The sequence below is a fragment of the Papilio machaon genome, chromosome 5 (assembly GCF_912999745.1).
Source record: "Papilio machaon chromosome 5, ilPapMach1.1, whole genome shotgun sequence".
NCBI classification, from domain to species: domain Eukaryota; kingdom Metazoa; phylum Arthropoda; class Insecta; order Lepidoptera; family Papilionidae; genus Papilio; species Papilio machaon.
In genome coordinates, this window is record NC_059990.1 from 5,275,170 (window position 1) to 5,298,934 (window position 23,765).

Below are 23,765 nucleotides of genomic sequence, written 5' to 3' on the forward strand. Positions count from 1 at the left end.
ACGTATTGAAAGAGGATATTTTCCTTTCAAATACATCCCGTTACCTGCCTACTCTAATTCCCCTTCCCATCCTAATAAGTAAAGCGTGGGAAAGGTAAAAGACTGAAATTATCTTTCACTTCACGCCTGTTTTCTACAACAAATGTTGTTTTTGCGGGCTTTACCTCTGTTATAGGTGCAATTTAAAATGAAGGTTATAGTGACAACTTAAAAATATAAAATATAAAAGATTTGTAATCAGTAAAATAAAGAATCATTGTACAACATTTACTTGATGGTTCTAAATTACCAAATAAATTCTTAATCGTTTTCCTCCTTGTACAAATGAATCGCCATTTTCATTGTGCTGTCCCTCACGTATTGGCTATTGTAAGCGTTTGTTCTCAACTCTATTCCAACTTTTATGTTTATTGTGTGTTATGTTTTCTTTTTGTGAACTTTGCTCCAAATTTTTGACGTAGCTTTACAACAATACCATTACGTTAATAATTTACTATTTTACCTTTATATATATCACATATTGTTGATTTGTCTTGTCAGGTAGGTTTAGATGTTTATAAAATGGAAACGTCATTAAATAAAAAAAATTACGTATCTGCATATTACACTTAACTTTAACTATAAGTTTAGTTGTATTGAGAAGAATACTTTTGCGAAATTATTGTTTTTAAAATATCCTTTGGCAAACTTTGTTTTCTAGAACACGGATGGAAAATGGAATGACGCATAGAAAGACCAAAATTAACAATGATACTTGCCTGTATATTCGAGAATGATTCGTTTTTAACATTTAATATTTAGGTATTTTAAATCTGTTTATTTTGAAAAACACTGTGAATAATGTTGGTTCAGCTCAAGTCTACTTTCAAATACAGCTGAAATGCTATCACTTAATTAGCAAAGCCTGCGTAACCGGCTCTACAATCCTTTTTACGGTTGAATAACAAGTGTACGAGCTGTTACTGCAAAAACGGAGCTGTGTCAGTTAACGTTGTCGCATATGTAGGTTGTTGTATGTCATGTTTATGATATATTTTTACTAAGAATTACTTTTATTTTCCTATTTTTTTAACTTTATTTATTTTCTGATCTAGATTGAAGTCCTAAAGACCTGTCAAGTAGCATCGATGTTACGAAATGAAGTACCATCAAATGACGTATCTTCATTTATTCATAAGAAAAGCACGATTTTAAACTTAGTAAGTAAAAATCGGGATCATTAAGCCTAACGCTTATTCTAAGAAAAAAGGAAGTAGGTATATAACATTATATAGTTCTAAATACATCGTGATAAGTTAGCTTAAAATCTTAACCATATTTTGGTTAGGATTTTAAGCTTAATGGACATTTTAGAGATCGTAATCAAAATTGGGTATAAGAAGATATGTATTACTAATTGAAATTTGTGTCATCCGTTAATGTACATAAATATATTATGGCGGTATTAATTCATTTTAGTATTAATAGATCATTTAGTATTATCGTATGGTTGTGTGCGTTTGAAGGATGAGTAGAATGGATTAATTTCTGTGACAAAACACGCCGGCTGAACTAATCCAATGACGCTTGGATTGTTTCCTGACTAACTGATCGACAAGTTTATAGGATTTGCTTCTATCCTGGTGATAAAAGATTACTGTATCATTAGTGGTGATTTAATACTGTAAATATTTGTATTTTATTACATTATCCACTTATTCTGACAATTACTTTTACTTACAAGCAGATTGGAAGGGATATAAGATTATGATGGGAATGACCAAGAGAATAAAAATATTTTTTTCACCTTGATGCAACTTGTTGCGGACGGCAACTTTTTTAAAATTAGTATTATTTTTTTATTGCGAAAATACCTATTATCTTCTGTTATTTGTATTGTAAGTAAATTGATTTTATATTTTCATATTCGTATTTATTTACGTTTGAGTTTGTATTCAAAACACCATAATGCTAGTATTATGTTATAAATGTAGAATGTTTACGTTGCCGGGTAGAGTTTCTCGGCGCACTTCCCTCGAGCATAATTATGTTCCCCCGACAGACTCGTGCTCTTGAAGTAAACTCTTAAAATGCAATAAAAATGCAACTAAACAAATTTACCTTATCCAATTGTTTTCTAATATTACAATGAAAACAGGAATGCTGATAACATGATAAGAGACTGGAATGGAGAAAAAAAAGTTATGTTAAAAAAATATTTTGCTGCCGAATTGAAGTTAAATGTTGAAACTACGAGTAACAGTACAAAAATCTTAAATTTATTTAGGAAATAAGATGAAAATTTTTCTTTAAACACATCACATGGTTTTACATTTTTTACTTTTCAAGCTAAGGCTGTTTTGAAAAAAAAGATTATTGTTGTGTTAACGTTCATCAAGGTTTATGGTATAGGTGTTTAGTAAAATCACTTTTATTACACTCCTTTCCTCCCAAGTATGGCTGGCTACATGGAGGCGACCGGCCGTAAAAACTTAAGCCAAAACTTTAAGGTTTATAAAATCTTGTGTGCGACCACACGTGAGTGGGAAAAGGCCAGGGAGATGATGACGACTTTCATAAAATTTCTTTACCCATGTCAACAAGAGAATAAAATATTTATGATCATTTAGTGACAGTAAAATATTGAAATTATATTACTCTATTTATTTTCACACCATTTAGACGGCAATAGGATGGTTGTGGGAGTGTTAAATTAATTTGTTTTCTTATAATCTTCTTTGTTTCTTATTTCTAAAGTACGTCTCGTCAGATGTGCCGTAATTATTGTCCGGGGGCCAGATATCAACAATCTTCACGTTGCGAGGCGCAAACCTTATGTAATTTTAACATGAAAATGTAGCTTTCTTTAAAGGTATATATTTTATATCAAGGATTTCATTAATGTTACACCACTATTATTCTACAGTTTAATGCAAGAAACATAACAAAATCAGTATATGAAATATATTGAATTATTATTTAAAAAAACATATTAAAATGTAAAACTGGTAGTAAAAATAGCATAAAGTATAAATACACTGTGGGAGAAGACAAAGCGAAACGTTTTTTATTTTTATAGCTGCTCCCATTGAGCTCTAATGTCGCCCGCTGCATATGACTGCTATTGTTTTAAAACATGTACAGTCTTTAAAATTCTACATCCAAGCTTTTTAATTGATTCAAAATGTTTCTTTATTTTCTTCTTTAAAAAATACATAAAATATGTATGTATTTTACGATTTTCCATATGCTTAAATAGTTTGCTTATTGTATTCAAAAAGTTGCCACTGTGATAAAAATATTGATATATGTTTTATCCAACCTAACCTAATATAGTTATGTTATTAGATTTTAATATTTTAATTTTAATTGTTTTACCTCAATTTTAGAAAAAATACCTGTCTTTTTTATTTTATTTTTACTGTATTTTAAGTATCAAATTGTTTTAGCGTTAATTAAAATTATTTCTTATAAAAATAAAGAAAACTAAAGTCTTTGGCCCAACCACGCCAGAGGAGAACGAGAGGGCGGCATAGCGCCGTCCAAAAAATACATAGCTATGTTTTCATTATGACAAATATGCTAAGACATGTTAGTATATATAAAGTTTCACTTAAAAATAAAAAAATTAAATCGTATTGATTGTTTCCAAACCTGTTTATTTAACAATATTGACGCATACAATATCGATGATAACAAATAAAAACACATAAATTAATCTTAAAATATCTGATGTGAGTCAGAAACTAAAGAGCAAAGTACTTTAAGTATCAGACGTTCTTTCCTAGACTTCCATTAATTTGCCCGTCCGTTCAACTCACAAAGTTTAGCCTTACATTGAAATGCAAAAATAAAATAAGGTTTTTTTTTGTTGAATTTATTACAGAAAATCTTTTTAAAGTTTGTTAGCTTACTGGTGAAATTAGATTTTGTACTATTACTACGTATATTTATTCTGAAGTGGTCTTAAAATGTACATTTCATATCAAATATGATGAATGGAATTGAATTCGTACTGTCACATTGATGAGAGTTGTTTAATTATCTTTAGGATTAATTTAATATAATTCATTAAATTTTTAAACTTTCGTGAGACATAATAATTTATTAATTAAGAACGGCTTAACTCACATGTGATCGTCCAGTGACGGCACCGACTAGTTTCGGACCCGTCGGGGGTCCATCTTCAGGGCGAGTGTTTATTTTGAGGACTTCGCGGTCGCGTCGCGTCTCGCACTAACGCTCGACGTTTCGGGTCCGAAACTAGTCGTCACACGTGAGTTAAGCATTTATTCATTAATTAAAATGATTCATATTCATTAAGGGACTGATTAAGTAGGCAAATAAACAACTAGTGTGACAGTTATTGATTGATAACCAAATGCTTGAATGAAAATTATTGGGTAATAATGTCACAATGTTGCCAATAATCTAATACGTTTTATTTATTTATTAAGGAGGTACACCAATTGCACGAACAGGTACAAATAACACAGAGACATAAAAAACAGAGGAACATACAGATAATAGGCGTACACAGCATTCAACCTTTTTTCACTATTCACCATTTCACCTTTAGAAGGTGCTTGATTTCGTTACAATATCGAGTACACATAAATACAACACAAAATTGGAATGTAATCGCTAGTTTGTGTGGAGGTAGAATAGGAATTTAAAACGTCGTGGTATCAAGTTTACAATTCCACTTTAACTGTGACCGTGTTTCTGTTGTTCGATCAGATGTTTTTAGATGCTAGTTGGTTCCGCTGCATGGCATCTTATCCCTTTGAACGATGAAATGCTTCATTAACAGCAAATACGTATGAAGTTTTCTTTTACACACGTAATTTTTTTTCTCAGTTCTATTTATAAAACATATTGTTTAGTAATAAAGCAGGGTTCAGCCACCATAATATCTTATATTAAGGGGTGATGTGGTACTACAAAACAGAAAGCAACCTTTATCCGAATCTTTGCTGTACGCACTATGAACGAAAGTTGAAATCTATTATCTATAAACTAGTTGTCACCCGCAACCGGAATAAAAAACTTACTAAGTAGCTTATTTGTTCTTCCAGACTACGTTGCCAAATTTCAGCGGCATCCGTTTAGTTGTTCTGGAGATAACTAATAACAAATATCCATCCATCTATACATATAAACACTCGCATTTATAACATCAGTATTAAGGCTGTATCTACGAACTAAAAGATAACGTAATGAATGTTTCCCGTCAAAATAGTTTACCATATCGTCGGCTCGTGATCCGTGTGCTGTGCTGACATGGTTCGCCACTTCTATGATTGATTGCGCGGCTGAAAAGTAATTAAAGTTGTCTACTGCACACGCCATGCCACGAATAGACCTTTTCATTTTTCCTTAGACCTAAAAGGCTTTGACGTTGTGGTCCATATCATGGAAATTAATTAACAAGTTGGCAAAGACTTTCAAGGTGAATCGTGGAACGTTTCAAAACTAGTTTGTATTGATTTCATATCTTTTATTCATTTCATATCATACCAGTAGAAGTGGTATTTATGTGTATTCGCAGTTCTTAAAATTTTCCATTAAAGTTTATAAGGTTGAATGTTTAAAAAAGACATTTTATGCTGGTAAATGTTCTGTTAAATCTTACGTCGTTCAATTATACTTATCGAACGATCGATGTCTAAAACAATAGATATGAAGCCTTCTTACACATTTTGAAAGGAATCACGAACAATAGCCGCTGCGTTCACTATAATGAAAAACCTCAATGAGCTCAGTGACTCGAAAAAAAAACAAGAAATGATTCAACGATTATTCTTTGCAACCCGTGCTTTGTCTACATTATTGTCATTAAGTAAATTGTATGTCAGAGAAAAGGTCGCATTACCTGTGCAATATTGTTAAGCTTATAAAATTAATTATAAGGAAAATACAACAATAATTATGTATAATATAATAACTAAAATGCAACAAAAACTACTTTATGTATATTTTAGCCGACCCTTGAGTATCCATACAATTGTCTGTGTCACACAATATATATGTGGTAGAAAATGAAAATATTATTTTTACAGTTCTTATAAAAAGACTGTTACAAATACACATGCATTGAAATGAATTATTAACATTTCTTTTAATTAACGGTAGGGAATTGCAAAATCAATATGTAATGCTCTCCCAATATACAGTATGATTGCAAGATTTCCCCTTAAAGATCAACTGCCAATCTAGAATAGTGTACCACACAACGTTTCTTCCCATTTCAATAATCCTAATTTTTGCAATTTCTATACTTTTGTCTATCTTTAATTAATACTTAATTTATACCCCTTTTATCGAACAGTCAACCGGAGAGATTTAACCAAAGATATAATATGAAAATTATCTTGTTTTTTGTGGTTTTGATATTTTACTTTTTATATTCCAAATTTTCGGAATTGAATATAACTTATACAATAAGGCTTTTAATTTATATTAAATCAGTTTTTCTCAATGATTCTATATTCAGAAATCTTGGTATATTTTGAAGGTAAAAATTATGCAAACACAACACATAAAGTCGTCGAGACGCATACCCAAGTCGAGTTCGCACACTTCGTGCGGTCTATTAGTTGGGGTCCCACTTGAATTTTAGATTAGGAAAATTTCGGTCGTTGGAAAAAATTAGAAAAGATTTCCATGACTATCTTCCAAATTTCGTAAACATTTTTTAACTTCCAAATCTCGGTTAATACTGAGTTTACAATTTTGATAAGTATTGTTAAATCTGTTTATAAATGTGACTGGTTTCTTTATATGTTTGTTACTGTTTCTTTTATTTCTTAACTCACATACACACAATCCTATATATTACACACACAGTTTTTTTTATATTACAAGGTTGCAAACGAGCAAGCGGCCACATGAATTCGCCGAAATGGCGAAGCGACCACAGCCCATAGACATCCGCAATTGCAGATGTGTTGCCTACCCTCAATCTACGAAAGAGGAGACGCACAAAAAGAGAATATTTAACCTTCCTATGCATCTCCTCCTTCATAAAATCCACCTCCCCTTCCCATTCTTTCCTTATAAGAAAAGGGTGGGAAGTGAAAGAGGACTAAAATTAGCACCACACTAATCAGACGAAACGCCGAATTGCTTCCACTTCACGCCTGTCTTCTGCGTGTAAAACTTAATAAGGTCGAGTGGAATGTTTTGTCCCGCATGTGATTGATTGATCGGATTAAAGCAAGCAAGAAATTACTTTTCCACAGGAGAGAGGCGAAGAAAATTTACATACGGTATTTATTTTTCAAATTGCCTCAAATTTTTTGTAGAAGTATAGTATAGAACAGTGTAAGTGTATGTTGGATGCAGATGAACGTAAAAGTAGAGGGAGGGAGGTATTACATATTTAATGAAAAGAAAACAGTGTTGTCCACAAATTTATGATAAAATATGAGTACAACTGTTGTTTTATTAAAATTAGCATTAATTTATAAAAATAGAACATTAAAAAATGTGGTTTCTTTTTTATATGAATCCCATTGTTTTCGGTTAGAAAATAGTTATAAGTCTTTCCATGGGTCGTCTAAGAGATTTTTTGATAAATTAAAAGAAGAATAAAAATTACAGAACATTGTACTCTAAAACAATAGCGGCGAAAGCGTATGCAGCGAACCTCTCCGAAGCCAATGAGGTAGCAAAAAGAAAAAACTGACCTATTCCCGTTCTCTTAGTAGTTTTTAGTTTTATTCGTATATATAGAATTTTCATTCATCTATTTTTGGCGTTTTTTTTCGCATTAACTTTAAAAAGATTTATGTATAATGGAAACATACCTTTCTACATTCTACAAAAACAACAATCTAAGTTGCATATACATATTTAGATGATTTTCAAATAATTTCACAAGGAAATTGTAATTGTCATCCCTTAATTCAAATTACTTCAATATACGAGTAGCTTTAGTACCATAAAAGTGTACGGAATGAATGAACATGCTTAACTTTAGAATTAAAATTTGCACGGTTTGCATTTAATATAACTTCCTTTAACCGACAAGCTCGAAACATCCACAGAGAAATACAAATAAATTTAAACTTTGGAAACTCTATAATTGTTTTCACTATGCAAGTTGTGTATGAAAATGTTTCGTGCAAATATAACACTAGTTCTGACATATCTTCTTCTCTTTTCACTTTAAAATTCTGTTAAAGATTTACTTTAAATTGTATCAGATGTGATAAATTAGCTTTGCCTTATTTATCTGCACAACACCAGTGCATTAAATGGTCTAATATCTATCCAATTACTAAATAAAATGTAATTAGGAAAAAGGAGAAGCGTCTCAGGTTCGCACCGAACAGAAATCTGTACCGCTGTCTATCTTACTAGGTTCTAGGTTTTAATATGTTTAAGTAATTTAATATACTGTAAATATATTTAGCGTAAGAGTAAGAGTGCGGCTTGGTAAGAACGTATAAGTCGGGCGGGAAATGTAATATTGCTACGGGGACGTGCGCCAAGAATCTCGGCGGTACGGCGTAAACATATTGCAATTTAAGTTTTTACCAAACGACTGCGACGTTATTTTAAGCAAGATATATGAAGAGTTTTATGATGACCTAATAAAGCTTTGTACGTAAGTTATGATGCAATTACAACGTGCCAGTGTTAGTCTGTCAATAAAAAATAAATTCATTTTAATGACAAATCATAAAAAAAAAATTCAGATGTTTCGTGACGACTTTTTCTTAAAAAGAGGGGTTGTTAGGGAAACCATGTTTCCCAGAAATCGATTTATATCTTTGATATAAATTAACTGATATTTAAAATCTACACATTAATAAAATTGTATTGTCTGTTTTAAATATCATATATTTTTTTTCGTACATGTTCGGTACAGTTGCACTGTAGTTCGCTAGTTTTGAACTTGGCGGTTTTAATTGTTAGAGAAGGTAGGTCGACTCATTTTTATTCTCCCGCACAAGCGGGTAGTTGGAAATCCCTCTCCGCTACGGACGGGCGCGGGGCCTGCGGGGGGCTTGTGGGGGAAGGAGTGAGTCGACAGAGCGCATCGAGTCAGCATAAAAAGTGGTCGGCAGTTGGATAGCTCATCGGACGTGTCTTATATTTAGCGTACAGGGTCGCTAAGTTTACGGTTCCGCGTTCGGTTCGATAAAGGACGCGTCTATAGGGCGCTTACGGGAAGCGGTGCATCGGGTGCATCAGGAGTGCAGCATTGCTGGCGCCTTTAGACTGTATGACTGTGACCTTTTTGACTCGACTGACACCGACAGAGTGACCAGGCACCTGCAGGCGGTGAACGGGGCATCGAGTAGGTGAGTGCCACTTCATATAATTACAATATTTACGCCAGGCTTTGTGATACGTAGTTTAAGGCAGGTTGTGCCGCGGGACCCGAACCCGTCGTGTACGGCACAATGCGATGGTAGCAGAGCGTGGTTAGGTTAACACGTAGGTTATAACCGCGTGGTTATATTCGGGTTACGTGTTTTTCGGGTACGTATTTGCATTGCTTGGCGAAATATTGTAACGTCCTTCTCGCGCGGAATATAACGGAATACAACGGAATACAGAATATTATAACATATTACGTCGTACAATATTAGGTTTTTAATCAGGTCGTTTATGATAATTCTTTATTGTACGATTGCTACGTAATATTAATCGGCCATTAGGGTTCCGTTTGTTGATTTCTTATAGTTTAGATTATTTAATTTAGGGTTCTCTCATAATATTTAATTGAGTAATTTCACGGTTTTTTCTAGTATATTTAAATTAGGGCTTTTTTACGTAACGGTTTTTTTGTAGTTTATGTTACGGTGCATAATTTAATTTGGTGATTTTTTAATTTGTTTTTTTTTTATTACGGTTAATAATTTAATTTAGTATTTTTTTTTTCGTTTGGTAGTTTTTATGTTACCGTCGATAATTTAAGTTGGTCAGTTTTCATTACGGTTGGTTTTTTTAATTAGGTAATTCTTTATAACGGTTTTCATACATTTGGTTAAGGGGAGAATTATCTACCCACCATTTAGATTTTTTTTCCTTTATCGACCATTTGTAGTAAGCGGTTTCTGGAAGCGTCGATAATTTTCTACCTTCGTTTTTATTTATTTTTTAATTTTTGAACTTTATTAATTATGGCCGGCAAATATACCGCTAGGATAACAGGGGTGCTGAGATGGCTCGGCTCAGCGGTTTTGAATATTTCTAGGCCGGACCGTGCGCAGGCCCTTATGGCTAGATATCAGGTTCTAGACGATCAAATGGCGGATCTATATGCGGCGTACCGTGGCATTCTAGAGTTAGGTTTAGAAGCGGATGCCATGGCGAAGATTAATGCTGACATTGATCAGGCCGACGACCTGGCTGATCAAATTATTCAGGCTGTTGGTTGCCTTAAGGGGTCAAGCGCTGCTGACGCGCGCGTTACTGCGGAGTCGGAGGCGTCACCAGCGCTCATGAGTAGATTGCCGCTGCTCGATTTGCCACAATTTAATGGTGACTTGGAACAGTGGGTTGCTTTTAACAATTTATTTGAAAGCATTGTTCACAGTCGTAGGGATTTGACCCCTGCTCAGAAGCTTGCCTATTTGTTGGCGTCGTTAACGGGAGAGGCCAAGGGTCTTGTCCAACATTTAGGTCTTGTTGACGGTAATTATGATATCGCCCGGGACTTACTCAACCGTAGGTACCAGAATGTTCGGCGATTAGCAGATAGTCATGTTGCTGCTATTCTAGGCCTACCGAGGATTTCGGTTACGCAGTCGTTGCGCACACGGCTTCTTAACCCGTTGTTAATAGCGGTCAACGGTCTCAAGGGTTTGGATTTACCTGTGTCCACGTGGTCGTTTTTATTATTACATATAATTCTTTCCAAATTACCATACGATTTACAACATAGATTTGAACTGGAATACGGCGGGGACTCCGCCACTCATCTTCCCAGCTTTGACAACCTAATTTTATTCCTGGAGGATGAGTGTCGTCGATCGGAGAATGTTCCCCCTCCCCCTTCGGGGCCTCCCGTAGTTGCTCCTAGAGCGAGGCCCGCGGGTAACGAACACCGTCCACCGGTTTGGGCGCGTAATAGGCCACGAATGTTTAACGCAGCGGTACGACAGGCACAGGACGTTCACTGCAGTTATTGTCGGGATACAGGACACGGTGTTACGGGTTGCCCCAAGTTCCGGGAACTACGTTGGCAAGCTCGACGCGGTATTGCTCGCCAACGGTTTTGGTGTTATTGCTGCTTGGGGAACCACCTTGTCTCGCACTGCCAGTCCACTCGTGCGTGCGGTCAGTGTGGAGGTAGGCATCATCTCCTGCTGTGTGGAAACCGCAACGGCTCGCACTCGCCAACCACTCAGGGACTTGTAACTTCCTCTGTTCGTAGTAAAAATGCGGGGGAACAGTGGTCTGGAGCTATGCAGCGGACATCAGGTCGCCGTGATGTTAGGTCTCCACCACGGCTTAGGGCACACCACGAACGGCAACGTGTTCAGGGTTCACCAGTGAGCACGGGCGGGGGGCCGCGTGATTCTTGTAGCGCCCCTCAAGCTGCGGCAAAGGAGCCTGGTGCGGCCGGCGCTCGCTCGCCACTCCACTTCTTGGACTGGCCTCGGTTGGAGCGTCGCCGACCGTGTCGATCGGATCATCAGGTGATAAGTGATCAGGATCGCCCTTCCTCCACACCACATATAAATAAATCTTCGCAGGAACGATAATTCGTTCCACTTTTCCATCGCAATGCATCTCATCGCTTAGGACGGTTTCACTGTCCACCGCTCAGGTTCGCGTCGGTTCTCTTCGGTTTTGGACTCGGGTTCATAGGGATGCATTGTTTAAATACGGTCGGTGGAACATTTACGGTCGCGGATCGACCGGGTACGGATTACGGATTTATTCGCGGAACAGGTAAAGCGAATTGGATGGTTACATAGATTTTATTAGGCCACTTGGTGGTAAAGCGAGCAGTGGCAACTCTCCCCAAGCTTGTTTAATTTTGGGTTTCTAATTACGGTTTTAGACGCAGCCAGATATCGTCTGGCTGGGGCGGGGGACTGTTCGGTACAGTTGCACTGTAGTTCGCTAGTTTTGAACTTGGCGGTTTTAATTGTTAGAGAAGGTAGGTCGACTCATTTTTATTCTCCCGCACAAGCGGGTAGTTGGAAATCCCTCTCCGCTACGGACGGGCGCGGGGCCTGCGGGGGGCTTGTGGGGGAAGGAGTGAGTCGACAGAGCGCATCGAGTCAGCATAAAAAGTGGTCGGCAGTTGGATAGCTCATCGGACGTGTCTTATATTTAGCGTACAGGGTCGCTAAGTTTACGGTTCCGCGTTCGGTTCGATAAAGGACGCGTCTATAGGGCGCTTACGGGAAGCGGTGCATCGGGTGCATCAGGAGTGCAGCATTGCTGGCGCCTTTAGACTGTATGACTGTGACCTTTTTGACTCGACTGACACCGACAGAGTGACCAGGCACCTGCAGGCGGTGAACGGGGCATCGAGTAGGTGAGTGCCACTTCATATAATTACAATATTTACGCCAGGCCTTGTGATACGTAGTTTAAGGCAGGTTGTGCCGCGGGACCCGAACCCGTCGTGTACGGCACAGTACACATGATGTATTTGCGTGGCTGATAAAAAAACCTTTTTTTTAAATTTTTGTTTGTCCGTCCGTCGATCTGTCTATCTGTCTGTATGTCTGTCCGCAAGATCGCGTTTGTTCCAGGTAATCTCGGGAAGGTCTGGACAAATTTTGGATGGGAAGATAAGCTGATATACGGGAATATTATAAGCTACTTTTTTCTTTAATTCTGCGCTGACGAAGTCTCAGGAGACCGCTAGTAAATTTATTTATTATAAGTAAGAAGTAACAAAGAAGACAAGTACGAAGTGGAATTCGAGTCACTCAGTGATTCTGCCGGCGAAGCGCCAACAGACATCAACAACTGTAAAGTAAGTGCAAGTGTATTGCAGGCTTTACTGAAACTGTGGAGGAATGTAGACTGGAGAAAAATATAAATACAATAATAAGACCTACGTGCTAAAAACACTTCTTTTTAAATTTTATGTTAAATTCACTGATTAATTAAATACAAGCCGTTCCTTCAAATAGAATTACAAAAATTGAGTGTTTATTTCGCAAATTTTATTGAAACTTATTAGCAGGCATACTCACTGGATGACGACGTTGTAGTGTTTCAATGACAGAGCCAGTGAATTTCAAGAGTTGTCAAAGTACCAAAATGTTTGTAGACGATCTATTAGTCAAAGACACCTTTATAGGGACTTCCATTATTTCGCTGCCTAACTTAAGTGCACTTAGCCTTAGTTACTAGTATATAGCTATAGCTAAAACATTACCGAAAATAGATACAGACAGAAGGGCGTGAAGCGGCATCAACCTAAAAAATTAGGTTAGCTTGGTTTAAAGTTACAAAAGAGCATTTGATCACTTAAAATCGTCTTGTTAATTTATTGTCTTGTAAATAAACCTACAAATATTGCATTTTGCTTTTGCGTTGTAAAGTTATCATATTTTATTCTCTTATAATACAAAATATAAAACAAATTTAAATTTAGTCCAGATGATCATTTATTTAACTTATTTCAAGTTATATTTTTGATTCAGCGAAATAAATGACAGGTAAAAGTAGTGAAGTATTTGTCGAATGTGTCTGGATGTACACGAATTGATGCGATAATTGCAGTGTTCATAAAAAGTGATCATTATGTGCTTAGACAATGATGACTATAAAACTATTATTATACTTGTTGATTTAGTTTTTATATTAAAAAAATACGTAGATAACTTAAGTTCAGAATACAAATAAAAATAGATAAAGGTAATTATCATTAATTAATTTATCTTAAAGTAACTTAATTATATAATATCATCAATCAAAATCACTAAAACTGACTTTTGGGAGTAATTTGTTCGCTTATTTTCTTCATGATAACAAAGCTCCGTTTAACAATGGATATTTAAAAAAAGCTGTTTTTTATACTCCATACAATATATAAAAAATACCATCATTAATAGATCGCTAATTATTAGCGAATACTTTAGTTTTTTTTGGAACATTGGTATTGTAAACAATAGTAACAATAGATCTTATGCCTTTTGTACTTATTCATAGATTTTTAAAACAAAAGCTTGTACGATCACTACAATAAAAAGACCATGACCTCGATGATTTATGAAAAGAAAATGATTCAGCTACTCCATTTTGAAGCTACGTTATTGTATATACATAAACATAAGTATTACTACTATTATTTTAAAAGAGAATCTATCTTTTGAAAAAGCTAACGTCAAAGTCGTATTAAAAGTTAAAAATCGTATTTAATTATTACTATAAACTAGCTTTTACCCGCGACTCCGTCCGCGCGGAATAAAAAATAGGAAACGGGGTAAAAATTATCCTATGTCCGTTTCCTGGTTCTAAGCTACTTGCCCACCAATTTTCAGTCAAATCGATTCAGCCGTTCTTGAGTTATAAATAGTGTAACTAACACGAATTTCTTTTATATATATATATATATATATATATATATATATATATATATATATATATATATATATAAGACTACCTTTTACCCGCGACTCCGTCCGCGCGGAATAAAAAAAATGCACACAAGATAAAAAAAAGTTTTTATGTCCGTCTCCTAGTTTTAAGCTACCTCCCCATCAATTTTCAGCTAAATCAGTTCGACCAATCTTAAGTTATAAATAGTGTAACTAACACGACTTTCTTTTATATATATATGTCGGAGAAATACTTTTCTCGACGACATCATTTGCAGGAGTTCCGGACTTGGTGGGCGTCATGAGGGTGAAGTGCGGGCACAAAACACGTTTATACAGTCTTTCAAAATGTTTAATTTAATGTGAGCACGTTAAATCACTTTAAAATCACAGTTACGCGTTATTTTTAGGTTACACGTACTTAATAGTTCAATGTACATCGATAATTAATAATGAAGAGAGAAATTATAACTTTTAAGACCGAGCAGTGAGTTCAAAGCACCAATCTTTAACACCACTAGCGAACAAACTTCAAGGATCCAACTCGATCGCATCCACCCAACAACACCAAGCTCCCTCACAACTGTACCTTATATAAAGATGGCGCCTCGACCACACTCTAGCCAAGTGCTCTGCTCTTTTTGGTCATTACTTAAATTACAATCATATTGTTATTTAATCTAAGAAAAACGTAACTAATAAAGTAAAATCGAATTAAAATTAGAATCTGATAATGATTAGAAAAGCTTTTAAATTTCAATAAACATTAAACATTGCACATTATGCGTACAAAGTAATTCATTTGACTACGGCGACTTGATAACTTCCTACTTTCTTTAGTTTCTCTTATAATTACAAATTTGTTTTCAGAAATATGTTTTAGGAATTATAACAATGTAAAAATTCGTATTAAATTCAATTAAGGTTTACAAAAGGTACAATCAACAAGCAACTCCTTCAATGACTTCCTCCGACACGGCCGTCCTGACATATCACACGGCCTCGTGTGATGTTGAAGGCCGCGCATCATCGTTGTCTGAAATAAGAAAATATTTCGGTAGAGTTCGGCTACTGTTGACTAAACAAACATATCACAACCATAAAAACCTCAGAAGTACAATAATAATAATAACAGTAACATCCATAGGCCACCTCGCCTTTTGTAAACTTATTTCTTTCAACGGCCACCTCGCCTTTATCTCTAATAGTTTATTTTCAATGGCCACCTCGCCCTTAACTGGTTTGATTTTTAATGGCCACCTCGCCTTTTGTAAACTTATTTCTTTCAACGGCCACCTCGCCTTTATCTCTAATAGTTTATTTTCAATGGCCACCTTGCCCTTTACTGTTAATTTAATGGCCACCTCGCCCTTAACTGTTAATTTAATGGCCACCTCGCCCTTAACTGGTTTGACTTTCAATGGCCACCACGCCTCTAACAAAACTACACCAAACTTCAACAATGTACTTGGTGCTAAAGTACCTTAGACAAATTTACTAGGTTTGATCACAAGACACTACACTCATAATCAGTCATTCAAACAGAAAGTATTATACGGAAGTCTTACCATCACAGTCATCTGAGAGACATGGATCTAGCTCAGTTGGGACATGAGATTGGGGAAGTGGACGTAAGCGGTCTCTAGCGTATTTGTAAGTGCGATTACAATTCAAACTTTTGAGATGATACCTGTCACCGTCTAGTATTTCAATTACCTCGAAGGGTCTACTAAATTAATTACTAAATTAATTACTAGTAGGCGTACCTTCGACGAACGAGCCTTTAAAGATGTTAAGAATTTCTAGAAACTGTGGTTTGAGATCATCAGGCATATCGGTATCTACGTCACGAAAATCAACTACCGCACTACCTACGTTACAAATGTTGACTTGAAATGGTTTCTCAACAATAGTGAGTTTATCGCTCGTTATGTGTACTGATAACCCTAAGGCCAACAGGTCGCGTTCTATCAAAGCGTCGTTGTTTAGATAATCGTCAGGTACAATGTGAAATAAAATTTCTACGTCATGACCACTAAGAGTGACTCTACATAAGATCTGCGAGTCGCATTATACACTAGATTTTTCTACACCGGTCAATGTAACAATTGCATGCTGTAATACGCCATCAAGCCTGCGAGAGACGCTTTTTTTTTGATTAAGGAACAATCAGCACCGGAATCGAAACAGAATGAGAGCTGCTCACCAAATTGAGTGATTATTCCGGTGACAGGTCTCACATCACATATGTCCACTCGCTTCACAACGCTGGGTTGGGAGCTGCTGCCTGCTACCGGAAATGTCTTTGAGCAACGTGATGCCACGTGGCCCTCAACACCACACTTGAAACAAGTGACAGAGGTCCGTGAAGCAACGGCCGTGTTGGGGCGCTCGAAGAACGGAGTTGTTTGCTGCTTGTCTTGCGGTCGGCTGGAACATTCAAAAGATTTATGACCAAACTTTCCGCAAGAGTAACATTTGGTTGATATCGAACTTAAACTAGAACGTTTATTATCATGTGCGGCGCTTGTAACAGTTTTCGCTGCCTCTTGGTAACTTCTTTTGCGGTAAGAAAAGGCCATCAGCTGTCGCTGCATTTTAATGCGGGTAGTTATATCCTCCGAAAATATGTGACGTTGTAGTCGCGGCTCAATTTGCCCCATATGTGCAAGTATTAGCGACACCACTATCTCTTCCTTTCCTAAGCTACCCCAACGTGACATAAGCAAAGTAAACAGACGACTCGCATATGCAGCGAGGCTTTCACCTTCTTGTGGTTTACTATTAAGCGTGTTTAGTATCGTCTCTGCACATGTTTCAAGCGTATCAAAGCGGGAAAGAAAAATTTCCTTAAATTCAATCCATTTCATATTAGGAAAAGCTATTTGAGAAAACCATGTTGCAGCTGAACCTCTCATGGCTTTACTAAGTATAAGAACTAATTGACTTCCCTGTATATCGCGGTCCGATAAGCAGATATCCGCCGTTGCTAACCAGGCACGTGCGTCGCTGTCTGCATCTTCCGGTTCAAATTTAGGCAGCGTAATGGTCTTGTCTTCCATTCTCGGTGGGTTGGATAGCGCCTCCACTAGTAGCCGCATGCTGGTTTGCTGCGCCTCGAATAGTGCACTCCATCCGTCGTCTGCTGGTGTCCGTAGATCCTCATTTTGTGCCGGCACCGATCCCACTTCTGATGTCGGAGAAATACTTTTCTCGACGACATCATTTGCAGGAGTTCCGGACTTGGTGGGCGTCATGAGGGTGAAGTGCGGGCACAAAACACGTTTATACAGTCTTTCAAAATGTTTAATTTAATGTGAGCACGTTAAATCACTTTAAAATCACAGTTACGCGTTATTTTTAGGTTACACGTACTTAATAGTTCAATGTACATCGATAATTAATAATGAAGAGAGAAATTATAACTTTTAAGACCGAGCAGTGAGTTCAAAGCACCAATCTTTAACACCACTAGCGAACAAACTTCAAGGATCCAACTCGATCGCATCCACCCAACAACACCAAGCTCCCTCACAACTGTACCTTATATAAAGATGGCGCCTCGACCACACTCTAGCCAAGTGCTCTGCTCTTTTTGGTCATTACTTAAATTACAATCATATTGTTATTTAATCTAAGAAAAACGTAACTAATAAAGTAAAATCGAATTAAAATTAGAATCTGATAATGATTAGAAAAGCTTTTAAATTTCAATAAACATTAAACATTGCACATTATGCGTACAAAGTAATTCATTTGACTACGGCGACTTGATAACTTCCTACTTTCTTTAGTTTCTCTTATAATTACAAATTTGTTTTCAGAAATATGTTTTAGGAATTATAACAATGTAAAAATTCGTATTAAATTCAATTAAGGTTTACAAAAGGTACAATCAACAAGCAACTCCTTCAATGACTTCCTCCGACATATAGATAGATGTAAAAGTACACAACGGTTAAATAGTAATGTTTATGTGTCATTAGTTCTATTTAAAGGAAAATATTTCAAGAGTAACGTAAATAATTCGGTTATTAGTTTACAAATTATAATCAAACGTAGTTCAGTTTTACATATACATAAATTGATGTCCAACTTTAAGATTAAATATCAATTTTTACACGTATTATACGAAACCATCAACCGCAAATAAGATTTATTGCGAGAAAATATTTGCCATATCGTATAACAGACATTTGTAATAAAATCAAGTATCGTAGCGATTGTTTTCTCAGTAATATTTGTATTCAACTGTAGTATTTGTGCTTCCTGTTTGCTCAATCAATGAACTCTGTTGAATTCTGTTATTTGTCACATCCTTTATAGAGAATAGACATAAAAAAATATTGTTTTAAATTATAGTACACTAGTTGTCGCCCGCGACTCCATACACGCGCAATAAAAAAACATAATAAGTAGCCTATATGTTCTTCCAAAATTTAACATATATTTATGCCAAAAGTTCATCGAGATCCGGTGAGCCATTCTTGAGATACCTTCAAAAAAACATCCATCCATCCACCAAACATTCGCATTTATTATTATGCGATGATGTACGGGATATAGTATAACACCAAAAAAGTTACCTACCTTCGAGGACGCTATTGTGTTTATTTATTAATTTTGTCCTAACTATAGTTTCAATACTCTTTTTAGCCGACTTCTTTAAGGTACAGTTTAAGGGCTCTTAAATTCTATCTTAGATTTATCTGTTCCGAATAAAACTAGAACTTAATTATTTTTAAACTTTGCCATCGATAGCTTTAATGCAGGCTTTACTTTCCTAAGACTCAGCTCTTAAGTTAACACTAAGTCTAAAGTAAACACAAACTTGAAGCTAAGTAGTTTGGTAGCATTATGATCGGCGTTAGAATACTATAAGTTACGAGCAAGTCATAATCTACTTTTCTTTTGAATATTAAATATATTCACAGATAAAATTCACTTTATGCATTTTAATTTAAGCTAACTCTACATTATGATAAGACTAACGTAAAAACGACGATATACTATTAACGTAAAAAATCATGAAATAAAGGTAATTGGGTACTCAAAGTTCCATTAAAAAGTTATGGCTACTATCTTAAAATAGTTATTTCGAACAGGAAAAATAAACAATGTCAATTATAAAAATTGAGCAAAAATTCAGTAAGGTTAACACCGAGGAAAAGGCTTCACGGTTGAATGCTTCAGGTTCAATGGTGAGATAGAGTGTGCTAAAATATAAAGTTTCAATTTCCTGCCATTGGGGCATCGAACGTGAGGCGAATTTAAAATTATTACAGTCTTCCCTGTCTATTTTTTTTATCGAAATTATAATACTTTGAGTTTCGCTAGTGAGTACCACTTTATATAAATGATATTTGTACTCATGATTACAGCTAGATTACTGTTAGTAAAATATGAACTTAAATATTTTAAAAATATAAACTTAAATAAGAAATAAGTGGTACAGCCCATTAAATGCCACTAGTAGTGTAAATTTATTTCTATATTAAGTATTTAACATCATAGCTCATATTTCCATCAGTAAAATTTGAAATAATGTTTTTAAAAATTAGAAAAAATAAACATAGCACTTTTTGTACCATTACATTTAGACTTATTGTTATTACCACTAAACGTCAGGAAAACGTAGATAAATTGTCAAATAAACGGTAGCCTATTTATAGGATAGTGTAGTTGGCAGATCAGAAAAAGAAGACTGAAAGCTAAAAAGCAAACCGAAAGAATAATTGATCATCATACTTATGAAAATACAAAGACGAAGTTTGTGTAGTGTTTGTGTTTGCGGAGATAAAACTTTTGAGAGTTTTACCTTATACCTTTCTTTATATCTTTTATATCTTTCTTTTGAATAGAAATAATAATTCATTCCAACAAAATAATTAAGCTGTTAATTTCTGGCTCAAAATTTATGAAATAAATCTACTCGGCTCAAACAAATTATCTCGGCCTATTTTGGATATAAATAAAATCTATAAAAATACATAAATGTAATACTATTCTTAGAAGTAATTTTTTGGCTTGAACCATGCCAGCTTTCAACAGTGAGATAAAGTGGGCTAGAGTATAAAGTTTCAATTTCCTACAGCTGGGGTCGCGTACGTGCGTCGCCTGCTAAATTACTGCATTTGCACCCTTTGATCAACTCTCGTCAAACATGAACTGGACACTAATTTATTATCCGAACTAATATTTAAATATTTCATGTCATAAAAATGGAAAGGGTAATTAGGAACTCGGCGGCAGGAATTATTCCAAACAAGATATTCGGAACTGTGAAAGTATAAAAGTAAACTGAACTAGCCACGAAGTATTCATTTTGTTATTAAAATGCGCATCAACAACGCAACTAAATCTGGCGTGGAACACAAAGAGAGATTTAATATGAATTTATTTGACCACATTACTAATGTTGGAAGTAAGTTGGAGTATTAGAAATGAGAGCTAGAAACATCAAATGAACAAGAAAGGATAACGATTAAAAAATACGTGTTTTGCCGCTTCATAAAACATTACTGTATAGAAGTAGTTAATTGCAGCGTACAAAATTTTTAAAACTAAAGCATCGTAAGCATCTCACGTAGATTGAACTAAGAATTAAACTTTAAACTCTAGAATTCCTCTTTGAGTAACTAATTTAAGTTGTCTTGCGGATAAAAGAACAAATTAAATAGAATGTGCATTTGTTTTGGTTATTACTTAAGTGATTCTTTTTATTATAGTGCATTCTGTTATGTTATTGTCAACGCATAAAAACCCCATATATAAGTACTACATATTTACCTTAGTATCCAATGTTCTGGGAACCGTGAGAGTTCGAATAAAGGGTGGAATATTTTAAAACGTTATTTGCTCAACGGCCCTTCAAGTCGAAATTTGCATTTTTTTGTGCTAGGACATTTTTTTAACTTATAGCTATATTATCCATTATTTGTAATATATGAGGTTTTGCAATATTTGTATGTTAATTATACTTATGTTTTAGCAGTACAGTCGAACCTGGATGTGCGAGTAACCGCTAAAAGCAAGTGCGGTCCCTTGGACTCACGCTTATACAAGTTTCGTCTGTATGATAAAATATATAATTTCATAAAATATAATTATGACAATAATGATAGAAATGTTTTTCTAAAACAAAAATGTTGATTTAATTTTAGTATAATTAACACGTTACTAAAAATAATCTAAATATTATGTCAGAAGTAGAAGAGTAAAAATCAATAGAATATTATTTGCATTAAAACTTCTCAGTAAGGATAAATAGCAAGCATTTCTATGAGCTTACGACGTATGAAGATGGATAAATATTTGTGCATTTCGTTGGTATAACGTTTATTTGATCGCTAAACTTAAAAGACTCGCAACTAAAGGAATATATTAAATTAATGTAAAAATATTATGATTATATTTCCTTCAAAGCCAATATTCTCTATTTATACGTTATGAAACTTTTTCGTTATTTCATAAACTTGTTTATGTAGAAATTCATATTGACAATAAAAGTTTAATAATTTAAAAATATATCCATCAAAACTAGTATAGTTTTAAAATCGCAATCTCTTCTAAACATACTAATATTTTGGGAATGAATATAATTTTATAGTATTTTTTTTCAGTTTTCTCTTAAAATCTGTTATTTTTAATTATATCCTATTTTTATTTAGAAAAAAGGATAAAATCAAGAAGTACTCGTTTTGAAATCATTTTCCAAAAAGTAAACTACGTTTAAAAGAATATATATTGTTGAATATATGAGAGATTGAGAGATTGATGCATAGAATGAGAGTTAAATAAATAAAAATACCGTTTATTTATTACAGTATTGCTTCGTTCATCATCATCATCATCATTAGCTCACTATACGTCCCCACTGAGGTTCTCGGAGCCTACCCCAAGTTAGGAGTGACTAGGCTATAGTCAACCACGCTGGCCCAGTGCGGGTTGACTTCACACATATCTTTGAATTTCTTCTCAGATATGTACAGGTTGCATCACGACGTTTTTTCCTTCACCGTAAGAACTTCGGATAAATGTACATATTTAAATCAAAAATCTAAAAACACATTGGTACATGGCGGGATTCGAACCCTGGACATGCAGATTGCAAGTCAAGTGCTTAACACCTGAGCCACCGACGCTCCTATTGCTTCGTTAACAGACGTTAATTAAAAAGCAAATTAAAATCAGTGTTTGAGAAAATGTAATAAAAACTTCGTTATACGTTACAACAGAAGAATACTTTTCCTATAATGTTTTAGAATCTTCAAAACAAGGCAGTTTTATTTAAAAGCGTGTAATTTAATTTTAATTAGCTTGGTTTTCATCTAGAGTTTATTTTTTAATTTTATATTTTATTCGAGCGATGGTATTGTAGAATATTGTTGTTCTTTTTTCGTTTGTTTCGTTTTTAAAAGTAAAATATTTTAAAGTGTCTTTTAAAATGTATATTTTATTCAACATTTAGTTTTTTTTTTAATTTTGAGATAGTTCTAGAATTTTAAATGGTAGTTTTAACTCGTTACGTATTGAAATAACGGGTTCGCAGTTGATTTAAATGGGTTCGAATCTTCGAGAAAAAAAATAGTTTTATGATAATTATTTAATATTAAATTTGATTGCTTTATAACATTCAAATGATACTTAGGACATAAAATAGTTTGAGGCTCATTTATTTAAGTGTTAATTGCTACAATAATACAATGTCTTCTGTTAATATTACTATTTTCATTGACACGTTATAAAATGTGAAAATCCAACAGTAGAATGAAATGTTTATCAAAGCCTCTAGGTCTATTTTTGTTCATAATAAGTGATGAAAGTAATGCTATTTTTACCGACTTTATATAAGTCCTAAAAATCGCACAAAACAAAAATCAAATATAAGCGTCACAATCGCAAGCTATTTGTGATGTGAAAATTCAATCTTCGAACAAGAGGATTCTATTAGCATATAAATGGCGTCTCATATTTTACGCAAAACCTTGATGATTTAAAATACAAATAAAATTGTTATAACAGCACATATGATATACGAAATAAAGTATTTATTTTTACATTAAATCAATAATTTTGATTAGTTTTCATGTTGGTTATTTGGTGTGGAAAAAATAAATTCATTGGGTATACTTTCGACCGAAGAAAAATTATTTCTGTTCATGAAATTTTGCTTTCATTAATTTAAATGTAGGTATAGCAACTATTAGCATGTCTTACGATGCTTTAATAGTTTGTTTAATTATAATCATAAAA